The sequence below is a fragment of the Rhinoderma darwinii genome, chromosome 2 (assembly GCF_050947455.1).
Source record: "Rhinoderma darwinii isolate aRhiDar2 chromosome 2, aRhiDar2.hap1, whole genome shotgun sequence".
Taxonomy (NCBI): domain Eukaryota; kingdom Metazoa; phylum Chordata; class Amphibia; order Anura; family Rhinodermatidae; genus Rhinoderma; species Rhinoderma darwinii.
In genome coordinates this window covers 8,350,083-8,362,914 of record NC_134688.1, presented here as the reverse complement: position 1 = coordinate 8,362,914, position 12,832 = coordinate 8,350,083, and the positions used below count along the sequence as shown (strand labels likewise).

Below are 12,832 nucleotides of genomic sequence, written 5' to 3'. Positions count from 1 at the left end.
GCGGGTGCCCACCGTTTTAAACAGCTGACACCCTCCTTTAATGGTCGAGATTGGAGAGAACTCTGACCCCGGCTGTTTAACCCTTCACATGCAGCATTCAATAGAGACTGTGGCATCTCAGCAGTTAGACAGAGGGAGGGGTCCCTCTGTCCCCCGACTAAATCGTGGGTTGCCAAACAGTTGTCGTGGCAGCCGGAGGCCTATTGAACGCCTCCAGGTCTGCCTTCTGAGATCTATTTTTAAGCCTTGCCAGAGGCAACGCCTAACAGTAAAGCACAGATAAAAGGAAATACACTGGATTACATAAGTATTCACAAGATCTCATGTTTAAAGGGGTTTTCCCATAATCATTATCACCTATCCACAGGATAGGTGATAAATATCTGATCAGTGGGGGTCCGACCGCTGGGACCCCCACTAATGACGAGAACGGGCTTACCTTGTTGTTCCTGGGAGCCCCATAGGAATGGAGCGGTAGTGCACATGCTCGGCCACCGCTCCATTCATTTCTATTGGGCTGGCGAAGACTGAATGGAGCGGTGGCCAAGCACGCGCACTACCGCTCCATTCCTATGGGGCTCCCAGGAACAACAAGGTAAGCCCGTTCTTATCAGTGGGGGTCCCAGCGGTCGGATATTTATCACCTATCCTGTGGACAGGTGATAAATAATGATTATGGAAAACCCCTTTAAGTCTGCAAGGGGTACAAAAGACAAAACAAAATATATAAAATTTTCATAAACTTTCTAAAAAGTAAAAAACAAAAACACCACAAGTTGTCCCATTTAAAAAAAATAAATAAATTATATTGTAATAAAAAAAACTCAGAAACATAGCTGGTACTTCTAAAAACTACAACTCACCCTACAAAAAAAAAAAAAAAAACGAGCCCCCAATCGGCTATGCCGAAAAAAAAAAAGTTACGGCTCTTGGAATGGGATGATGGAAAAATGAAAAAGAAAAAAAAAAAAAAGAACAAGTTAGAGCTGTTTGGGGCAGTACACGATGAGGAAAACACGGCTGCTTTCCTTGAGAAATGGCGCTACTCTTGTCAATGAGTCGTGTCCTGACGCTTATCTACGAAACAATAGAATCTGATAACCATGAAAATCTCTTGCAGAAAGATATTCAGAATCCAATTAATCAGCGACACCGTAAACCTGTAATAACAGCGTGAAGATATGAAGCTCTGGTTTCTCGTGACAACACGACGTCAGATATTTAAAGATGTGACCTGATTAAGCTTCCGAGAAGGTAAAGAGAATCGGTTACATAGTCAGATGTCCTAATAAAACCAGGGAGACTGTACTGAACCCACAGGACTGCCTAAAAGGGGATGTCTCATCAGAGACCACTGTGGGTTTGGATCCCGCCACCGACGGCCTGTCAGGGGATGCCACGGCCCGCTGTATGATTGAGATGAAATTTATGGACACCTCAAGTCCTCCAAAGCTGGAGCCTCTCTTACAGAGCGCCCCTGGCTCATAGAGGAGGGTACCCCCCACTTTATGACATCCATAGGGTGGGCTAAGGGGTTATCCTTATGAGACAACTCCTTTAAGAGAGCAAGCGCCATATTAGAATCAGATTCAGCCAATCAGCTGAGAGGGATCATTTGGCCGGAGATCGATCTGATTAGAATACAACACTACTCTCCCCCATGGGACGTGTCCTTCCCAGTAATAAAAGCTGGATGTGAGGTCTGTGTGCCCAGGATGCTGCTGCCCTCATTAGCTGTAATATAACAGCACAGCTTCATCCCTGTACTGCTTTCTCCCTGAGCCAATGAGGGATCTCTTCTCTACTGTGCTGACAGAAGCTTATGCCGAGTAGTGTCTGCACCCCCCCCCCTCCTCTGAGGCGGTGCCAACCTCTCTTTACAAATTGACTTACCCCATCACCCTGTGCTTTGCTATCTATACAGTACAGCCTGTGTGATCTGCCCTACCTAAAGATTTGGATGCACCCCCCCCCCCTCTGATGTGTACAACCTCCTCTTCTCTGCTGCTATATCCTAAGTTGCCCATACACATTAGAACGTCTGCCAAGCCTGCCTTACGGTTGAAGCGGACAACCATCTAGTGTATATGGGGGTGCCACAACTCTTCTGACGTCAGATGTAGGGGGAAAAGAGGATCACACAAGTTGCATTTTAACACACCCGATTCTTTTTTGCCCACAAAAGATAAGCCGATCCCAAAAGGAGTAGAGGCAGCTTATAACCCCTCCCCATTGAGAACGGATGCAAACTCAGCCGAGCATGCATGTGAATGGGGGGGGGGGGGGGGAAATAACTCCAGGCCGAGCAAACATTCGGCCTACAACTACCTATGGTGTATTGCCTCCTAAAGGGAGGAGGAGCAGTGTACTGTGAGATTTTACGGAAACAGCAGGACAGGCAGCTACGTATAGGGGTTACATAAACTCTACAGTAGTTAAAGGGGTCTTCCCATGAGAGACACAAGTTGACATATCCACAGGATATTTCATACATGTCAGACTCGGGTCCCACCTCTTGGACCCGCACCTATCTCTAGAACGGGGCCCCCTAACCCCCGTTCTAGCTTTGTCTGATCTCACTGACTCCTGGTCACATGGCCGTGAGTTACGTAACTCGCTAAGCTACGCTGTTTCCATAACTACTGTTTAGTTCTATGGGACTTACGCGGTTTACGCAGCTCATGACCATATAACCTTTTTCATGGTGGGAATTCACCTCATTCAGCCGCAACATAGAGCGGCTGAATGGGGCTTAGGGGCCCTGTTCTGGAGATAGGCGTGGGTCCCACCTCTGGGACCTGCACCTATCTGACATTTATGACATAACCTGTGAATAAAATCCCTTCAAACAGTAGCAAACTTATTTTAAAGACAAAATTTCAGTGTAGGGGTACGTTCACACGGCTTATTTTCGGGGCGTAAATGGCCGAAAAATCGGAAGCAGAACGCCTCCAAACATCTGCCCATTAGTTTCAATGGGAATAACAGCGTTCTGTTCCGACAGGGCTTTTTTTACGCGGCCGTTTTGAAAAAAACGGCACGTAAAAAGACGCCCCGTAAAAAGTGCATGTCACTTCTTGAGACGTTTTCCATTGACTCCATAGAAAAACAGCTCCAAAAATGGCCGTAACAAACGTAGCGAAAAACGCGAGTTTGTTTAAAAAAAAAAGTCTGAAAATCAGGAGCCGGTTTCCCTTGAAAACACCTCCGTGTGAACATAGCCTAAGGGTTGTACATAGCCTTTGTTCCACCACCTCGGGCCCAAAACTAGGTGTAATTATCTCCAAAGTATCTCCCATTGAGCATTACACAGACAGCCAATTGATGCCAATGGGCACCATGTAATTCATTATTTCTCCTGTGGAGGCGCTGCAGGGAAATTTAACAGTGGCTGCCGGGTTCCCTCACACAACCCTATTAAATACTGGTCATCCAGCGCTCTCTCAAACAAATATCTTAGTTCCCATCCACGTCTTATAACGGAAACTCGGACGCAGATATAACACCTGGACCCGAAGGACCAGATTGACTTATAAAGCGGCCCGAGGCCTTATTTACACGAGAGCTGCGCATCTCGGACATGGAAAACTGCATTTTTTCACGTCCGAGGTGCATCCGTGCTCAGCGCTGCAGGACGCGATGTCACGTATCCCCCATAGTTGGGAGCCTATGGAGGGGTGCGTGATGCGCGAAAAGAGCGGCCATGTCCTATTTTCGCACGGACCCTTCACACGGTCCGTTGAAACAACGGCTGTGTGAACGACCACATTGAATTACATAGGTACGTGGGACGGCCGCTGTTTCCACGGCTGTCCCACGGACGTTAAACACGTTCGTGTAAATAAGGCCTTACTCAAATCTAACATGTTGGCGTCTGACACATGTGTGAACATAGCCCAACTAAGAGACAACTAAATAGAATTTAGACAGACACAAATGGAAACCTTCCGTTTCCATCACCATTGATTTTTATTGATTTATTGATTCCGGCAACACGACAGAACCCTTGCACAACTTGAGAAACGGAAACCATTATCACCGGATCGGTCACCATTGAAATCAATGGTGATGGAAACCTATGGTTTCCGCTTGTGTCAGTCAGGGCTCCATTCCGACGGAAACCCCCGACCGAACGGGACTCTGGCGCAGAGGTGAACGAAGCCTTAGTGGAATTTACCTGCATTTATTTTGGAAATAAATTGGGATTTTTAAATAATATTCCAGCGGTTACATAAAGAGTTGGGACGTCTCGTGAGCCCGCGGCAGGTAAAACGTGGAAATCAGAATATGAACGTCCTCCTCAATACCTTCTGCAGCATGAAGACGACGTCGATGTCGCTCTGCCCGAAATAGTTTCAGACTGGGCTGGCGATCACAGGTTTATTTTCGTGTCTGCTGCCCTTAGGGGGTAAAACGATGCAGAGAGGAACAGATGACGTTGGCCTGTAGGTTAGTTGCACCTCTAGAGCCTGTGTCGATAATGTTTTGCAGCGCCTTCCCTGCATCCCCGATACATCCTGTACATTCCGCTGAATAGCTAAAACGCAGCGGGCTTGAACAATGCTAAATCATTTCGGACACGTGCGAGGATCCAGCGATCAGACACATTGCTTGTCAGCCGCACGTTGCAGATGCGGAATACCAAATGTGATTCCGTGTTTCTATGCGCACAGAGCATGATGGATAATTATCCGGTACACTACAGGTATCTAGATCAAGACGGCAGCTGCATTACATTACACTCGGCCTCCCCCCGCCGGAAGGTCGGCAGAGTCGCGCCAGCGTCATTCCTTTGAAGGGCTGCAAATTTGCAACGAGACGACAAGTGTCCTTCAGAGCACAAAGACCTGGCTTGACGATTTCAACGTCGTTTATTGAAATCACATTCGGCGAGAACGCGGTCAGGAGGAATAAGCCCACGATGAGCTAGTGCTGCAAACACAGCGGTGATAGAGACAGAACAAAAGGCTCGGGCTCAAAGCAGGGGACAGGCGAGTGTCGATACCGGCCGGTAATTCGCAGCACAAAGCAATGCCATCAAATGATGCCTGCTGACAGCCGGCCAGAGCCGTGCATGGGGGCTGCATACACCGCTCCAAGGGCAGCGAATTCCCACAGTGTGCACAACGCAGCCTCGGGATCGCTCCTTCCTGCCTCCGAGCTGCTCAAGGGAAGATTCATCCCGAGTACTGTGCGTCCCTTATTAATAATGCAAGTGCTTAACACTGATATCCTCCGCATGGAAGTCAAGCGCTTCCTTCTCCGAGTCATCTACAGCCTAAAAGTCGCAAGCATAAGCAGCTCTTAGATGTGCCTAAAAAAGAAAAAACATCAAAAAGGCACAAAATACATGCAGTCGGTCTGCTCTGCATTTGCTGAATGCAATCTATTGCTCCCTGTTATCAGGCAAACCAGGCCAGGGCAAGGCTGACTGTGCAGAAGTCCCAACCCCCCCATGATCACTACTTTATGTCACATATGTCCAGTGCTGAGGACCTCCTTATATTAGAAGCCCCCTTTATAAAACTGCTGTATGTTCGGTTTACTGCCCCAAGAACTGGTTCCGGGGAGGGGGGGTGTTTGGCCTCAACTGACCCGGGACCACACTGGGGATGTCACTTCCCTTTCCAACTGCGGTCATTTTTCTAATTCAACATAAATTTAGCAATTTGCATAAAGTATATCCAGTATATCAATATACCAGTGTGACCTAACAGAGAAAACCGGGATTAAAAGGGTTAACCAGGATAAGAGAATCAGGGCTGTTTTGCCCTGAAAACAGCGCCACAACTGTCTATGGGTTGTGTCGGGTATCGCAGCTCAGTGAATTGAGCAGAGCTGTAATACCACACACAACCTGTGGACAGATGTGGTGCTGTTTTTGGAAGAAAAAAAAAAGAGCAGGAATGTTTTTTTATTCCTAGACCACCTCTTTAGAGCAGGTTCACACACAGAGTTTTGATGCCGTTTTTGGCTCTGTTCTTTGTGCCAAAGGCAGAAGAGTATCCAGAATGAAGGAAAGTTATTAAGAAAAGACGGATGCATCCTCTTTCTTGTGTGTCCACTCTGGTTTTTGGCTCAAAAACAGAGCCCAAAACTGCATGTGGGATCCCGGCCTGAACGGTTTGATAAGTGGTGGCGCAAATATGTTCTGGCTGCTGCTTATCCTTCACACATGTGTAGCACGGCTGGATCTACCCATTTTGTGGAGATCTCTCCGCATCCCCTACGATCAGTAGAACAGTGGCACCACCACATAAAGTCCCAACAACCAAGGAGAGGAAGACAGCAGCGCCATGATGTGTATCTGGAGGTGGACAGCTCTGGGGTATTCACAGAATCCACAGGATAGGTGATAACGGAGACCCGCTACAATCACGAAAACGGGGATCCTGTACCCCGTTCCTCCTCATGGCAACCCTCGCAGTGAGGAGGAGCTTAAACGAAGCGGTGGTCGAGCATGTGCCCACCGCTCCATTCAAATCTCTGAGAATGCCGGTTGTTTACATAGATTGTATCGGCGATCACTAGTACGAATAACGATTTACGTAAATGGGACATTCGTAGAGACATGCGAGTGCTGCTCCGTTACAAAAAACGGCAGTATTTTTAGGTGCTGTTGTGGCGTCCCAAAGCATCACTATGCGGACCTGGTTTTGGCGATCGTAAAGGAAGACTTCGAAATTTGGGGAAGACATTTGAGAATCTCATGGAAGACAAGGAAATTAAGAGGATCGTTGACCAAACCAAAGCAAATGTTCCACGTGAGGCAGAACTGACCGAGAGCAAAGCGTCAACTTATTTTGGAAATATTATGAGAAGACCCGGCTCATCGGAGAGGACACCTCTGCTGGGAAGAGATAAGGAAGAGGACGGTGACCAGAATCATGAAGACGTCATTGAGGAGTCTGAAGACCGGACGTCGTAGAGGAACAGGGGTCACATGGTCAACATGAACCAATCTGCAAAAAGTTGTATGGAAGTTTGTACATCGTGAAAAAATCTACGCGCAAAATACTACGCCATTAAAAACGTAAAAATATCTATTTATATATGTCCCCTCTAACTATTAAAGAACCTATACTCCCACCCCGACCATGTGCCGCCCTGATTGTTATCCCACCAAAAGCAAGTCGTCCGCGCCGCGTGTAAAAGGGGAGCGCGCGCCGCGTGTAAAAGGGGAGCGCGCGCCGCGTGTAAAAGGGGAGCGCGCGCCGCGTGTAAAAGGGGAGCGCGCGCCGCGTGTAAAAGGGGAGCGCGCGCCGCGTGTAAAAGGGGAGCGCGCGCCGCGTGTAAAAGGGGAGCGCGCGCCGCGTGTAAAAGGGGAGCGCGCGCCGCGTGCAAGGGCAGTCCACTGTGTGGAAGATAGAACTTCCTGTGACCAGTTCAGTAGATGCCAAGTGTACTCAAATAGTAGTCACACAAGCTGTAAACACGAGCCCTACTGGGGGAGGCGAGAAAGAGGTCCTGCAAAGGTGTAAAATATGAATTACACCGTGTCTGAGAATTAACAGGACGCCACAGTCCACGGTCTGCCGTCTATAGGGACCGCCAGGAAACAAGGACACACAGGCCGGATAAGCGGCAACATCTAGTGAAATAATTCTCCAACCAGAGTGACTACTGACCTACACACGAAGCCAACACTTGGAGCTAGGTTTCCACCCGCGCAGGAGTGGAGGGAGATTGAGCTCACATTGTCACCCCGGGTGTAAGGTCTTTACTATAAATCACATATAGGCCCCATATACCATTACACGACCCACCATAACTCACTGTATACAACTATACACCAAGCCACCGCTCCACACACACCGCCATACACCGAGCCACCGCTCCACACACACACCGCCATACACCGAGCCACCGCTCCACACACACACCGCCATACACCGAGCCACCGCTCCACACACACACCGCCATACACCGAGCCACCGCTCCACACACACACACCGCCATACACCGAGCCACCGCTCCCCACACACACACCGCCATACACCGAGCCACCGCTCCCCACACACACACACCGCCATACACCGAGCCACCGCTCCCCACACACACCGAGCCACCGCTCCCCACACACACACCGCCATACACCGAGCCACCGCTCCACACACACACCGCCATACACCGAGCCACCGCTCCACACACACACCGCCATACACCGAGCCACCGCTCCACACACACACCGAGCCACCGCTCCACACACACACACCGAGCCACCGCTCCACACACACACACCGAGCCACCGCTCCACACACACACCGAGCCACCGCTCCACACACACACCGAGCCACCGCTCCACACACACACCGAGCCACCGCTCCACACACACACACACACCGCCATACACCGAGCCACCGCTCCACACACACACCGCCATACACCGAGCCACCGCTCCACACACACACCGCCATACACCGAGCCACCGCACCACACACACACCGCCATACACCGAGCCACCGCTCCACACACACACCGCCATACACCGAGCCACCGCTCCACACACACACCGAGCCACCGCTCCACACACACCGCCATACACCGAGCCACCGCTCCACACACACACCGCTCCACACACACACCGCCATACACCGAGCCACCGCTCCACACACACACACCGCCATACACCGAGCCACCGCTCCACACACACACACCGCCATACACCGAGCCACCGCTCCACACACACACACCGCCATACACCGAGCCACCGCTCCACACACACACCGCCATACACCGAGCCACCGCTCCACACACACCGAGCCACCGCTCCACACACACACACCGCCATACACCGAGCCACCGCTCCACACACACACACCGCCATACACCGAGCCACCGCTCCACACACACACCGCCATACACCGAGCCACCGCTCCACACACACACCGCCATACACCGAGCCACCGCTCCACACACACACCGCCATACACCGAGCCACCGCTCCACACACACACCGCCATACACCGAGCCACCGCTCCACACACACACCGCCATACACCGAGCCACCGCTCCACACACACACACCGCCATACACCGAGCCACCGCTCCACACACACACCGCCATACACCGAGCCACCGCTCCACAAACACCGAGCCACCGCTCCACACACACACCGCCATACACCGAGCCACCGCTCCACACACACACCGCCATACACCGAGCCACCGCTCCACACACACACCGCCATACACCGAGCCACCGCTCCACACACACACCGCCATACACCGAGCCACCGCTCCACACACACACCGCCATACACCGAGCCACCGCTCCACACACACCGAGCCACCGCTCCACACACACACCGAGCCACTGCTCCACACACACACCGAGCCACCGCTCCACACACACACCGCCATACACCGAGCCACCGCTCCACACACCGAGCCACCGCTCCACACACACACACACACACACCGCCACACACCGAGCCACCGCTCCACACACACCGAGCCACAGCTCCACACACACACACACACACCGAGCCACCGCTCCACACACACACCGCCATACACCGAGCCACCGCTCCACACACACACCGCGCCACCGCTCCACACACACACCGCCATTCACCGAGCCACCGCTCCACACACACACCGCCATACACCGAGCCACCGCTCCACACACACACCGAGCCACCGCTCCACACACACACACCGCCATACACCGAGCCACCGCTCCACACACACACACCGCCATACACCGAGCCACCGCTCCACACACACACACCGCCATACACCGAGCCACCGCTCCACACACACACACCGCCATACACCGAGCCACCGCTCCACACACACACACCGCCATACACCGAGCCACCGCTCCACACACACACACCGCCATACACCGAGCCACCGCTCCACACACACACACCGCCATACACCGAGCCACCGCTCCACACACACACACCGCCATACACCGAGCCACCGCTCCACACACACACACCGCCATACACCGAGCCACCGCTCCACACACACACCGCCATACACCGAGCCACCGCTCCACACACACACCGCCATACACCGAGCCACCGCTCCACACACCGAGCCACCGCTCCACACACACACACCGAGCCACCGCTCCACACACACACCGAGCCACCGCTCCACACACACACCGCCATACACCGAGCCACTGCTCCACACACACACCGAGCCACCGCTCCACACACCGAGCCACCGCTCCACACACCGAGCCACCGCTCCACACACACACCGCCATACACCGAGCCACCGCTCCACACACACACCGCCATACACCGAGCCACCGCTCCACACACACACCGCCATACACCGAGCCACCGCTCCACACACACCGAGCCACCGCTCCACACACACACCGAGCCACCGCTCCACACACACACCGAGCCACCGCTCCACACACACACCGAGCCACCGCTCCACACACACACCGCCATACACCGAGCCACTGCTCCACACACACACCGCCATACACCGAGCCACCGCTCCACACACCGAGCCACCGCTCCACACACACCGAGCCACCGCTCCACACACACCGAGCCACCGCTCCACACACACCGAGCCACCGCTACACACACACCGAGCCACCGCTACACACACACCGAGCCACAGCTCCACACACACCGAGCCACAGCTCCACACACCGAGCCACCGCTCCACACACACCGCGCCATCCCCGTATGCCACGGTGCACCCACCACACATCCTCATATACGTACCGCCATACACCCCCCACACACCATCATACATCCCCCACGGTGCACACCCCCACGTCCCTATAAACCACCGTAATCCCCCAAACGTCCCCCATTTTGCCGTGCCTCACCATCCCCCGTACCCCACTACAAATCCCCCGTACCTCACCGTGTCCCCCTGTATGTCAACCGTACGTCTCCCGTATCTCCACCACAAAAATCTTATGTATATCCTATGGTGACAAACACCCCATTATATCTACAGGTACCACAGCCCCCAATAATACTCCCCCCCCCCCCCCCCCTATACTTATATCCTGTATAAATGGATCAGACGCCCCCACCAAAGAAAAAACCACATCTCTCCGTGTGATATATATATATCCGTATACATACATAACACATTACATATACGGAGCCCCCGTGACTTCCAGCGCCCCTCCCCCATTCACCTCAGCAGCATCTCCCCCATTACCGCCCCCCCCCCGCAGCGGATCCCCCCGATACATTGCGCCCCCCAGCCCCGACCTCCCTCACACATTACCGGTGTGGCCTCCTGATCATCCGCCGCCGGGTCCCGGTGTGATGGTGTCAGCTCCGTCCTGTCCTGTGTGTGAGGGATGAAGGAGGAGGAGACATGGAGGAGGCGGGAAGCTGCGGCCTGTCACCATGACATCACCTCCGGGTATGGGGGAGGGAGGGAGACCCTCATTACAGCGAAGACCCCCACATAGCGGGGACCCCATTATACAAAAACCTCCGAGGGGGAGAAAGACCCTCACTACATCAGAGACCCCCACATACCGGGGACCCCAATATACAGGTCACCTCCGAGGGGGAGGAAGCCCCTCACTATATCAGAGACCCCCACATACCGGGGACCCCAATATACAGGTCACCTCCGAGGGGGAGGAAGCCCCTCACTATATCAGAGACCCCCACATACCGGGGACCCCAATATACAGGTCACCTCCGAGGGGAGAAAGCCCCTCATCACAGCAAAGACCCCCTCATACTGGGGACCCCAATATACAGATCACCTCCTAGGGAGAGGAAGCCTCTCATTACATCAGAGACCCCCACATACTGGGGACCCCAATATACGAAAACCTCTGAGAGGGAGGAAGCCACTCAATACATCAGAGACCCTCACATACGGGGGACCCCAATATATAGACACCTCTGAGATGGAGAAAGCCCCTCATTACATAAAAGACCCCCACATACCGGGGACCCGAATATACAGATCACCTCTGAGAGGGAGGAAGCACCTCATTACATCAGAGACTCCCACATACCGGGGACCCCAATATACAGGTCACCTCTGAGATGGTGGAAACCCCTCATTACAGCAGAGGCCCCCACACATCTGGGACCCCAATATAAAGATCATCTCCTAGGGAGAGGAAGCCCCTCATTACATCATAGACTGCCACATACCGGGGACCCCAATATACAGATCACCTCTGAGATGGAGGAAAACCCTCATTACAGCAAAGACCCCCACATACTGGGGACCCCAATATACAGATCACCTCCTAGGGAGAGGAAGCCTCTCATTACATCAGAGATCCCCACATACCGGGGATCCCAATATACAGGTCACTTCTAAGGGGGGGAAAGCCTCTCATTACATCAGAGACCCCCACATACCGGGGATCCCAATATACAGGTCACTTCTAAGGGGGAGAAAGACCGTCATCACAGCAAAGAACCCCACATACCGGGGACCCCAATATACAGATAACCTCCTAGGGAGAGGAAGCCTCTCATTAAATCAGACACTTCCACATACCGGGGAGCCCAATATACAGGTCACCTCCGAGTGTGGGGGAGGGAGACCCTCATTACAGCAAAGACCCCCACATACCGGGGACGCCAATATACAGGTCACCTCTGAGAGGGAGGAAGCGCCTGATTACATCAGAGACTCCCACATACCGGGGACCCCAATATACAGGTCACCTCTGAGAAGGAGGAAGCCCCTCATTACATCAGAGACTCCCACACACCGGGGACCCCAATATACAGATCACCTCTGAGAGGGAGGAAGCCCCTCATTACATCAGAGACTCCTACATTCCGGGGACCCCAATATACAGGTCACCTCCAAGAGATTGAAGCCATATACATGTTATTTCTGAGTAGAG

At 53.0% G+C, this 12,832-nt stretch overlaps 1 protein-coding gene across 2 annotated transcripts in view; it reads right to left on the bottom strand.

The window, feature by feature from the left end:
- The window catches only part of FAM168A (family with sequence similarity 168 member A), a 93,912-nt gene extending 82,561 nt beyond the window's left edge, over positions 1-11,351 (bottom strand). For both annotated transcript variants that reach the window (XM_075851323.1, XM_075851324.1), the window contains exon 1: positions 11,227-11,351. The gene's annotated coding sequence lies outside the window, so the exon portion shown is untranslated. The remainder of the gene's footprint in view (positions 1-11,226) is intronic.
- Between the last annotated feature and the right edge of the window lie 1,481 nt (positions 11,352-12,832).